This window comes from Musca autumnalis, unplaced genomic scaffold (genome assembly GCF_047663935.1).
Source record: "Musca autumnalis isolate F117 unplaced genomic scaffold, ASM4766393v1 scaffold_1, whole genome shotgun sequence".
NCBI lineage: Eukaryota > Metazoa > Arthropoda > Insecta > Diptera > Muscidae > Musca > Musca autumnalis.
In genome coordinates, this window is record NW_027411644.1 from 25,845,301 (window position 1) to 25,857,936 (window position 12,636).

Genomic DNA, 12,636 nt, shown 5'->3' on the forward strand with positions numbered 1-12,636 from the left:
AAAATATTTTTAAAAATCCACGCTTGTAAATGATCCTTGAAAAAATATTTTTAAAAAATCCACGCTTGTAAATGATCCTTGAAAAAATATTTTTAAAAAATCCACGCTTGTAAATGATCCTTGAAAAAATATTTTTAAAAATCCACGCTTGTAAATGATCCTTGAAAAAATATTTTTAAAAAATCCACGCTTGTAAATGATCCTTGAAAAAATATTTTTAAAAAATCCACGCTTGTAAATGATCCTTGAAAAAATATTTTTAAAAAATCCACGCTTGTAAATGATCCTTGAAAAAATATTTTTTAAAAAATCCACGCTTGTAAATGATCCTTGAAAAAATATTTTTAAAAAATCCACGCTTGTAAATGATCCTTGAAAAAATATTTTTAAAAAATCCACGCTTGTAAATGATCCTTGAAAAAATATTTTTAAAAAATCCACGCTTGTAAATGATCCTTGAAAAAATATTTTTAAAAAATCCACGCTTGTAAATGATCCTTGAAAAAATATTTTTAAAAAATCCACGCTTGTAAATGATCCTTGAAAAAATATTTTTAAAAAATCCACGCTTGTAAATGATCCTTGAAAAAATATTTTTAAAAATCCACGCTTGTAAATGATCCTTGAAAAAATATTTTAAAAAATCCACGCTTGTAAATGATCCTTGAAAAAATATTTTTAAAAAATCCACGCTTGTAAATGATCCTTGAAAAATATTTTTAAAAATCCACGCTTGTAAATGATCCTTGAAAAAATATTTTTAAAAAATCCACGCTTGTAAATGATCCTTGAAAAAATATTTTTAAAAAATCCACGCTTGTAAATGATCCTTGAAAAAATATTTTTAAAAATCCACGCTTGTAAATGATCCTTGAAAAAATATTTTTAAAAAATCCACGCTTGTAAATGATCCTTGAAAAAATATTTTTAAAAAATCCACGCTTGTAAATGATCCTTGAAAAAATATTTTTAAAAAATCCACGCTTGTAAATGATCCTTGAAAAAATATTTTTAAAAAATCCACGCTTGTAAATGATCCTTGAAAAAAATTTTTAAAAAATCCACGCTTGTAAATGATCCTTGAAAAAATATTTTTAAAAAATCCACGCTTGTAAATGATCCTTGAAAAAATATTTTTAAAAATCCACGCTTGTAAATGATCCTTGAAAAAATATTTTTAAAAAATCCACGCTTGTAAATGATCCTTGAAAAATATTTTAAAAAATCCACGCTTGTAAATGATCCTTGAAAAAATATTTTTAAAAAATCCACGCTTGTAAATGATCCTTGAAAAAATATTTTTAAAAAATCCACGCTTGTAAATGATCCTTGAAAAAATATTTTTAAAAAATCCACGCTTGTAAATGATCCTTGAAAAAATATTTTTAAAAAATCCACGCTTGTAAATGATCCTTGAAAAAATATTTTTAAAAAATCCACGCTTGTAAATGATCCTTGAAAAAATATTTTTAAAAAATCCACGCTTGTAAATGATCCTTGAAAAAATATTTTTAAAAAATCCACGCTTGTAAATGATCCTTGAAAAATATTTTTAAAAAATCCACGCTTGTAAATGATCCTTGAAAAAATATTTTTAAAAAATCCACGCTTGTAAATGATCCTTGAAAAAATATTTTAAAAAATCCACGCTTGTAAATGATCCTTGAAAAAATATTTTTAAAAAATCCACGCTTGTAAATGATCCTTGAAAAAATATTTTTAAAAAATCCACGCTTGTAAATGATCCTTGAAAAAATATTTTTAAAAAATCCACGCTTGTAAATGATCCTTGAAAAATATTTTTAAAAAATCCACGCTTGTAAATGATCCTTGAAAAAATATTTTTAAAAAATCCACGCTTGTAAATGATCCTTGAAAAAATATTTTTAAAAAATCCACGCTTGTAAATGATCCTTGAAAAAATATTTTTAAAAAATCCACGCTTGTAAATGATCCTTGAAAAAAATATTTTTAAAAAATCCACGCTTGTAAATGATCCTTGAAAAAATATTTTTAAAAAATCCACGCTTGTAAATGATCCTTGAAAAAATATTTTTAAAAAATCCACGCTTGTAAATGATCCTTGAAAAAATATTTTTAAAAAATCCACGCTTGTAAATGATCCTTGAAAAAATATTTTTAAAAATCCACGCTTGTAAATGATCCTTGAAAAATATTTTTAAAAAATCCACGCTTGTAAATGATCCTTGAAAAAATATTTTTAAAAAATCCACGCTTGTAAATGATCCTTGAAAAAATATTTTTAAAAAATCCACGCTTGTAAATGATCCTTGAAAAAATATTTTTAAAAAATCCACGCTTGTAAATGATCCTTGAAAAAATATTTTTAAAAAATCCACGCTTGTAAATGATCCTTGAAAAAATATTTTTAAAAAATCCACGCTTGTAAATGATCCTTGAAAAAATATTTTAAAAAATCCACGCTTGTAAATGATCCTTGAAAAAATATTTTTAAAAAATCCACGCTTGTAAATGATCCTTGAAAAAATATTTTTAAAAAATCCACGCTTGTAAATGATCCTTGAAAAAATATTTTTAAAAAATCCACGCTTGTAAATGATCCTTGAAAAAATATTTTTAAAAAATCCACGCTTGTAAATGATCCTTGAAAAAATATTTTAAAAAATCCACGCTTGTAAATGATCCTTGAAAAAATATTTTTAAAAATCCACGCTTGTAAATGATCCTTGAAAAAATATTTTTAAAAAATCCACGCTTGTAAATGATCCTTGAAAAAATATTTTAAAAAATCCACGCTTGTAAATGATCCTTGAAAAAATATTTTTAAAAAATCCACGCTTGTAAATGATCCTTGAAAAAAATATTTTTAAAAAATCCACGCTTGTAAATGATCCTTGAAAAAATATTTTTAAAAAATCCACGCTTGTAAATGATCCTTGAAAAAATATTTTTAAAAAATCCACGCTTGTAAATGATCCTTGAAAAATATTTTTAAAAAATCCACGCTTGTAAATGATCCTTGAAAAAATATTTTTAAAAAATCCACGCTTGTAAATGATCCTTGAAAAAATATTTTTAAAAAATCCACGCTTGTAAATGATCCTTGAAAAAATATTTTTAAAAAATCCACGCTTGTAAATGATCCTTGAAAAAATATTTTTAAAAAATCCACGCTTGTAAATGATCCTTGAAAAAATATTTTTAAAAATCCACGCTTGTAAATGATCCTTGAAAAAATATTTTTAAAAAAATCCACGCTTGTAAATGATCCTTGAAAAAATATTTTTAAAAAATCCACGCTTGTAAATGATCCTTGAAAAAATATTTTTAAAAAATCCACGCTTGTAAATGATCCTTGAAAAAATATTTTTAAAAAATCCACGCTTGTAAATGATCCTTGAAAAAATATTTTAAAAAATCCACGCTTGTAAATGATCCTTGAAAAAATATTTTTAAAAAATCCACGCTTGTAAATGATCCTTGAAAAAATATTTTAAAAAGTCCACGCTTGTAAATGATCCTTGAAAAAATATTTTTAAAAAATCCACGCTTGTAAATGATCCTTGAAAAAATATTTTTAAAAAATCCACGCTTGTAAATGATCCTTGAAAAAATATTTTTAAAAAATCCACGCTTGTAAATGATCCTTGAAAAAATATTTTTAAAAAATCCACGCTTGTAAATGATCCTTGAAAAAATATTTTTAAAAAATCCACGCTTGTAAATGATCCTTGAAAAAATATTTTTAAAAAATCCACGCTTGTAAATGATCCTTGAAAAAATATTTTTAAAAATCCACGCTTGTAAATGATCCTTGAAAAAATATTTTTAAAAAATCCACGCTTGTAAATGATCCTTGAAAAAATATTTTTAAAAAATCCACGCTTGTAAAATGATCCTTGAAAAAATATTTTTAAAAAATCCACGCTGTAAATGATTCCTTGAAAAAATATTTTTAAAAAATCCACGCTTGTAAATGATCCTTGAAAAAATATTTTTAAAAATCCACGCTTGTAAATGATCCTTGAAAAAATATTTTTAAAAAATCCACGCTTGTAAATGATCCTTGAAAAAATATTTTTAAAAAATCCACGCTTGTAAATGATCCTTGAAAAAATATTTTTAAAAAATCCACGCTTGTAAATGATCCTTGAAAAATATTTTTAAAAAATCCACGCTTGTAAAATGATCCTTGAAAAAACTATTTTTAAAAAATCCACGCTTGTAAATGATCCTTGAAAAAATATTTTTTAAAAAATCCACGCTTGTAAATGATCCTTGAAAAAATATTTTTAAAAAATCCACGCTTGTAAATGATCCTTGAAAAAATATTTTTAAAAAATCCACGCTTGTAAATGATCCTTGAAAAAATATTTTTAAAAAATCCACGCTTGTAAATGATCTTGAAAAAATATTTTTTAAAAAATCCACGCTTGTAAATGATCCTTGAAAAAATATTTTTAAAAAAATCCACGCTTGTAAATGATCCTTGAAAAAATAGTTTTTAAAAAATCCACGCTTGTAAATGATCCTTGAAAAAATATTTTTAAAAAATCCACGCTTGTAAATGATCCTTGAAAAATATTTTTAAAAAATCCACGCTTGTAAATGATCCTTGAAAAAATATTTTTAAAAAATCCACGCTTGTAAATGATCCTTGAAAAAATATTTTTAAAAAATCCACGCTTGTAAATGATCCTTGAAAAAATATTTTTAAAAAATCCACGCTTGTAAATGATCCTTGAAAAATATTTTTAAAAAATCCACGCTTGTAAATGATCCTTGAAAAAATATTTTTAAAAAATCCACGCTTTTAATGATCCTTGAAAAAATATTTTTAAAAAATCCACGCTTGTAAATGATCCTTGAAAAAATATTTTTAAAAAATCCACGCTTGTAAATGATCCTTGAAAAAATATTTTTAAAAAATCCACGCTTGTAAATGATTCCTTGAAAAAATATTTTTAAAAAATCCACGCTTGTAAATGATCCTTGAAAAAATATTTTTAAAAAATCCACGCTTGTAAATGATCCTTAAAAAATATTTTTAAAAAATCCACGCTTGTAAATGATCCTTGAAAAAATATTTTTAAAAAATCCACGCTTGTAAATGATCCTTGAAAAAATATTTTTAAAAAATCCCACGTTGTAATGATCCTTCAAAATTATTTTTAAAAAATCCACGCTTGTAAATGATCATTGAAAAAATATTTTTAAAAAATCCACGCTTGTAAATGATCCTTGAAAAAATATTTTTAAAAAGTCCACGCTTGTAAATGATCCTTGAAAAAATATTTTTAAAAAATCCTTGAAAAAATATTTTTAAAAAATCCACGCTTGTAAATGATCCTTGAAAAAATATTTTTAAAAAATCCACGCTTGTAAATGATCCTTGAAAAAATATTTTTAAAAAATCCACGCTTGTAAATGATCCTTGAAAAAATATTTTTAAAAAATCCACGCTTGTAAATGATCCTTGAAAAAATATTTTTAAAAAAATCCACGCTTGTAAATGATCCTTGAAAAAATATTTTTAAAAAATCCACGCTTGTAAATGATCCTTGAAAAAATATTTTTAAAAAATCCACGCTTGTAAATGATCCTTGAAAAAATATTTTTAAAAAATCCACGCTTGTAAATGATCCTTGAAAAAATATTTTTAAAAAATCCACGCTTGTAAATGATCCTTGAAAAAATATTTTTAAAAAATCCACGCTTGTAAATGATCCTTGAAAAAATATTTTTAAAAAATCCACGCTTGTAAATGATCCTTGAAAAAATATTTTTAAAAAATCCACGCTTGTAAATGATCCTTGAAAAAATATTTTTAAAAAATCCACGCTTGTAAATGATCCTTGAAAAAATATTTTTAAAAAATCCACGCTTGTAAATGATCCTTGAAAAAATATTTTTAAACAATCCACGCTTGTAAATGATCCTTGAAAAAATATTTTTAAAAAATCCACGCTTGTAAATGATCCTTGAAAAAATATTTTTAAAAAATCCACGCTTGTAAATGATCCTTGAAAAAATATTTTTAAAAAATCCACGCTTGTAAATGATCCTTGAAAAAATATTTTTAAAAAATCCACGCTTGTAAATGATCCTTGAAAAATATTTTTAAAAAATCCACGCTTGTAAATTGATCCTTGAAAAAATATTTTTAAAAAATCCACGCTTGTAAATGATCCTTGAAAAAATATTTTTAAAAAATCCACGCTTGTAAATGATCCTTGAAAAAATATTTTTTAAAAAATCCACGCTTGTAAATGATCCTTGAAAAAATATTTTTAAAAAATCCACGCTTGTAAATGATCCTTGAAAAAATATTTTTAAAAATCCACGCTTGTAAATGATCCTTGAAAAAATATTTTTAAAAAATCCACGCTTGTAAATGATCCTTGAAAAAATATTTTTAAAAAATCCACGCTTGTAAATGATCCTTGAAAAAATATTTTAAAAAATCCACGCTTGTAAATGATCCTTGAAAAAATATTTTTAAAAAATCCACGCTTGTAAATGATCCTTGAAAAAATATTTTTAAAAAATCCACGCTTGTAAATGATCCTTGAAAAAATATTTTTAAAAAATCCCACGCTTGTAAATGATCCTTGAAAAAATATTTTAAAAAATCCACGCTTGTAAATGATCCTTGAAAAAATATTTTTAAAAATCCACGCTTGTAAATGATCCTTGAAAAAATATTTTTAAAAAATCCACGCTTGTAAATGATCCTTGAAAAAATATTTTTAAAAAATCCACGCTTGTAAATGATCCTTGAAAAAATATTTTTAAAAAATCCACGCTTGTAAATGATCCTTGAAAAAATATTTTTAAAAAATCCACGCTTGTAAATGATCCTTGAAAAAATATTTTTAAAAATCCACGCTTGTAAATGATCCTTGAAAAAATATTTTTAAAAAATCCACGCTTGTAAATGATCCTTGAAAAAATATTTTTAAAAAATCCACGCTTGTAAATGATCCTTGAAAAAATATTTTTAAAAAATCCACGCTTGTAAATGATCCTTGAAAAAATATTTTTAAAAATCCACGCTTGTAAATGATCCCTTGAAAAAATATTTTAAAAAATCCACGCTTGTAAATGATCCTTGAAAAAATATTTTTAAAAAATCCACGCTTGTAAATGATCCTTGAAAAAATATTTTTAAAAAATCCACGCTTGTAAATGATCCTTGAAAAATATTTTTAAAAAATCCACGCTTGTAAATGATCCTTGAAAAAATATTTTTAAAAAATCCACGCTTGTAAATGATCCTTGAAAAAATATTTTTAAAAAATCCACGCTTGTAAATGATCCTTGAAAAAATATTTTTAAAAAATCCACGCTTGTAAATGATCCTTGAAAAAATATTTTTAAAAAATCCATGCTTGTGGATGGCCCTTGAAAAAATATTTTTTAAAAAATCCACGCTTGTGGATGGTCCTTGAAAAAATATTTTTTAAAAAATCCACGCTTGTGGATGGTCCTTGAAAAATATTTTTTTTTTAAAAAAGCCACGCTTGTAAATGATCCTTGAAAAAATATTTTTAAAAAATCCACGCTTGTAAATTGATCCTTGAAAAAATATTTTTAAAAAATCCACGCTTGTAAATGATCCTTGAAAAAATATTTTTAAAAAATCCACGCTTGTAAATGATCCTTGAAAAAATATTTTTAAAAAATCCACGCTTGTAAATGATCCTTGAAAAAATATTTTTAAAAAATCCACGCTTGTAAATGATCCTTGAAAAAATATTTTTAAAAAATCCACGCTTGTAAATGATCCTTGAAAAAATATATTTAAAAAATCCACGCTTGTAAATGATCCTTGAAAAAATATTTTTAAAAAAATCCACGCTTGTAAATGATCCTTGAAAAAATATTTTTAAAAAATCCACGCTTGTAATGATCCTTGAAAAATATTTTTAAAAAAATCCACGCTTGTAATGATCCTTGAAAAAATATTTTTAAAAAATCCACGCTTGTAAATGATCCTTGAAAAAATATTTTTTAAAAAATCCACGCTTGTAAATGATCCTTGAAAAAATATTTTTAAAAATCCACGCTTGTAAATGATCCTTGAAAAAATATTTTTAAAAAATCCACGCTTGTAAATGATCCTTGAAAAAATATTTTTAAAAAATCCACGCTTGTAAATGATCCTTGAAAAAATATTTTTAAAAAATCCACGCTTGTAAATGATCCTTGAAAAAATATTTTTAAAAATCCACGCTTGTAAATGATCCTTGAAAAAATATTTTTAAAAAATCCACGCTTGTAAATGATCCTTGAAAAAAATATTTTTAAAAAATCCACGCTTGTAAATGATCCTTGAAAAAATATTTTTAAAAATCCACGCTTGTAAATGATCCTTGAAAAAATATTTTTAAAAAATCCACGCTTGTAAATGATCCTTGAAAAAATATTTTTAAAAAATCCACGCTTGTAAATGATCCTTGAAAAAATATTTTTAAAAAATCCACGCTTGTAAATGATCCTTGAAAAAAATATTTTTAAAAAAATCCACGCTTGTAAATGATCCTTGAAAAAATATTTTTAAAAAATCCACGCTTGTAAATGATCCTTGAAAAAATATTTTTTAAAAATCCACGCTTGTAAATGATCCTTGAAAAAATATTTTTAAAAAATCCACGCTTGTAAATGATCCTTGAAAAAATATTTTTAAAAAATCCACGCTTGTAAATGATCCTTGAAAAAATATTTTTAAAAATCCACGCTTGTAAATGATCCTTGAAAAAATATTTTTAAAAAATCCACGCTTGTAAATGATCCTTGAAAAAATATTTTTAAAAAATCCACGCTTGTAAATGATCCTTGAAAAAATATTTTTAAAAAATCCACGCTTGTAAATGATCCTTGAAAAAATATTTTAAAAAATCCACGCTTGTAAATGATCCTTGAAAAAATATTTTTAAAAAATCCACGCTTGTAAATGATCCTTGAAAAAATATTTTTAAAAAAATCCACGCTTGTAAATGATCCTTGAAAAAATATTTTTAAAAAATCCACGCTTGTAAATGATCCTTGAAAAATATTTTTAAAAAATCCACGCTTGTAAATGATCCTTGAAAAAATATTTTTAAAAAATCCACGCTTGTAAATGATCCTTGAAAAAATATTTTTAAAAATCCACGCTTGTAAATGATCCTTGAAAAAATATTTTTAAAAAATCCACGCTTGTAAATGATCCTTGAAAAAAATATTTTTAAAAAATCCACGCTTGTAAATGATCCTTTGAAAAAATATTTTTTAAAAAATCCACGCTTGTAAATGATCCTTGAAAAAATATTTTTAAAAAATCCACGCTTGTAAATGATCCTTGAAAAAATATTTTTAAAAATCACGCTTGTAAATGATCCTTGAAAAAATATTTTTAAAAAATCCACGCTTTAATGATCCTTGAAAAAATATTTTTAAAAAATCCACGCTTGTAAATGATCCTTGAAAAAATATTTTTAAAAAATCCACGCTTGTAAATGATCCTTGAAAAAATATTTTTAAAAAATCCACGCTTGTAAATGATCCTTGAAAAAATATTTTTAAAAAATCCACGCTTGTAAATGATCCTTGAAAAAATATTTTTAAAAAATCCACGCTTGTAAATGATCCTTGAAAAAATATTTTTAAAAAATCCACGCTTGTAAATGATCCTTGAAAAAATATTTTTAAAAAATCCACGCTTGTTAATGATCCTTGAAAAAATATTTTTAAAAAATCCACGCTTGTAAATGATCCTTGAAAAAAATATTTTTAAAAAATCCACGCTTGTAAATGATCCTTGAAAAAATATTTTTAAAAAGTCCACGCTTGTAAATGATCCTTGAAAAAATATTTTTAAAAAATCCTTGAAAAAATATTTTTAAAAAATCCACGCTTGTAAATGATCCTTGAAAAAATATTTTTAAAAAATCCACGCTTGTAAATGATCCTTGAAAAAATATTTTTAAAAAATCCACGCTTGTAAATGATCCTTGAAAAAATATTTTTAAAAAATCCACGCTTGTAAATGATCCTTGAAAAAATATTTTTAAAAAATCCACGCTTGTAAATGATCCTTGAAAAAATATTTTTAAAAATCCAAGCTTGTAAATGATCCTTGAAAAAATATTTTTAAAAAATCCACGCTTGTAAATGATCCTTGAAAAAATTTTTTTAAAAAATCCACGCTTGTAAATGATCCTTGAAAAAATATTTTAAAAAATCCACGCTTGTAAATGATCCTTGAAAAAATATTTTTAAAAAATCCACGCTTGTAAATGATCCTTTGAAAAAAATATTTTTAAAAAATCCACGCTTGTAAATGATCCTTGAAAAAATATTTTTAAAAAATCCACGCTTGTAAATGATCCTTGAAAAAATATTTTTAAAAAATCCACGCTTGTAAATGATCCTTGAAAAAATATTTTTAAAAAATCCACGCTTGTAAATGATCCTTGAAAAAATATTTTTAAAAAATCCACGCTTGTAAATGATCCTTGAAAAAATATTTTTAAAAAATCCACGCTTGTAAATGATCCTTGAAAAAATATTTTTAAAAATCCACGCTTGTAAATGATCCTTGAAAAATATTTTTTAAAAAATCCACGCTTGTAAATGGATCCTTGAAAAAATATTTTTAAAAAATCCACGCTTGTAAATGATCCTTGAAAAAATATTTTTAAAAAATCCACGCTTGTAAATGATCCTTGAAAAATATTTTTAAAAAATCCACGCTTGTAAATGATCCTTGAAAAAATATTTTTAAAAAATCCACGCTTGTAAATGATCCTTGAAAAAATATTTTTAAAAAATCCACGCTTGTAAATGATCCTTGAAAAAATATTTTTAAAAAATCCACGCTTGTAAATGATCCTTGAAAAAATATTTTTAAAAAATCCACGCTTGTAAATGATCCTTGAAAAAATATTTTTAAAAATCCACGCTTGTAAATGATCCTTGAAAAAATATTTTTAAAAAATCCACGCTTGTAAATGATCCTTGAAAAAATATTTTTAAAAAATCCATGCTTTTGAATGGCCCTTGAAAAAATATTTTTAAAAAATCCACGCTTGTGGATGGTCCTTGAAAAAATATTTTTTAAAAAATCCACGCTTGTGGATGGTCCTTGAAAAAATATTTTTTTTAAAAAAGCCACGCTTGTGGATGGTCCTTAAAAAAATAATTTTTAAAAAATCCACGCTTGTGGATGGTCCTTAAAAAAATAATTTTTAAAAAATCCACGCTTGTGGATGGTCCTTAAAAAAATAATTTTAAAAATCCACGCTTGTGGATGGTCCTTAAAAAAATAATTTTTAAAAAATCCACGCTTGTGGATGGTCCTTAAAAAAATAATTTTTAAAAAATCCACGCTTGTGGATTGTCCTTGAAAAAAATATTTTTTAAAAAATCCACGATTGTGGATGGTCTTTGAAAAGGTATTGTTAAAAAAATCCACGCCTGGTATTTTGAAAAAATATTTTTAAAAAATCCACGCTTGTGGATGGTATTTAAAAATAAACATACAAAAATGTACACTTGTGAATAAAAATTTTCTAAAAATTCCACGTTTGTGGATTGACCTTTAAATATATTGGAAATTCCTTGAAAAATATTTTCTAAAAAATCCACGCTTGTGGGCGGTCTTCGAAAATTATTTTTTAAAAAATCCGCTGTTGAGGGGGTCCTTGAATAATGTTTTTAGAAAATCCACGCTCGAGGACGGTGATTGAAAAATATTTCCTAAAAATCCACGGTCGTGGATAGTCCCTGAAAATATTTTTAAAAATCCGCTGTTGTGGTGGGTTGTTAAAAAATATATTTTAAAAATCCACGCTTCAGGAGGATCTGTGAATTTTTTAATCCACGCTTGTTTTTGGACCTTGAAAAATTACCAAAAAATCCATGCTTCTGGATGGCTCAATCCGCTCTTGTTGGTCCCCTAAAATTTATTTAATAAAAACCAGGCTTGTGGAGGGCCCTTCAAAAAATATTTTTTTTAAATCAACTCTTGTTGATGTTGCTTAAAAAAATATTTTTAAGAAATTCACGCTTGCGGGTGGTCCTTATTTATATATTTTAAAAATATTCCTATCTTCCCCTGACGCACTGTTTCGTCTGCGACAGATGTGTTAACCATGCACTCTTCTTCATATTATTGCCGTTTGATTCAAATCGTATCACATTTTAACGGTGTGGATTTTTACACTTTGACACACATTAATAATTCACATGGCGTTTATTTATGTTTATCGTGTCACCAGAAGTTGCAGCTGAATGCTGAGTGAAATATTAGTAGGCTTGACAATGATGGGTGCCACCAAATGAACACTCACATACATACGCACGCACCAAATTACAAGGGACTACACCAAATGACTACAAAGTGTGGCATCACACCCAGCCTCATGGCAAATGTGCTTGGGTGGGGTCTGGGGGAATCACATACAGGTGAATGGGACATCTGTCAAATGTAATGTGAAGAAATCAGCATAACGTATGTGTCGAATGGTAGCATTTTGCAATTTTGTTACATGGCTTTCAGAAGTAGATGTGCCACCTCCAGGGGTTTTTTTTAGCCGCCAATTTGGGTACCAAAATAGCAAATGTAAATTGGCATCCCGCTCATCAAGCATTGACTTAAAATGCCATTAA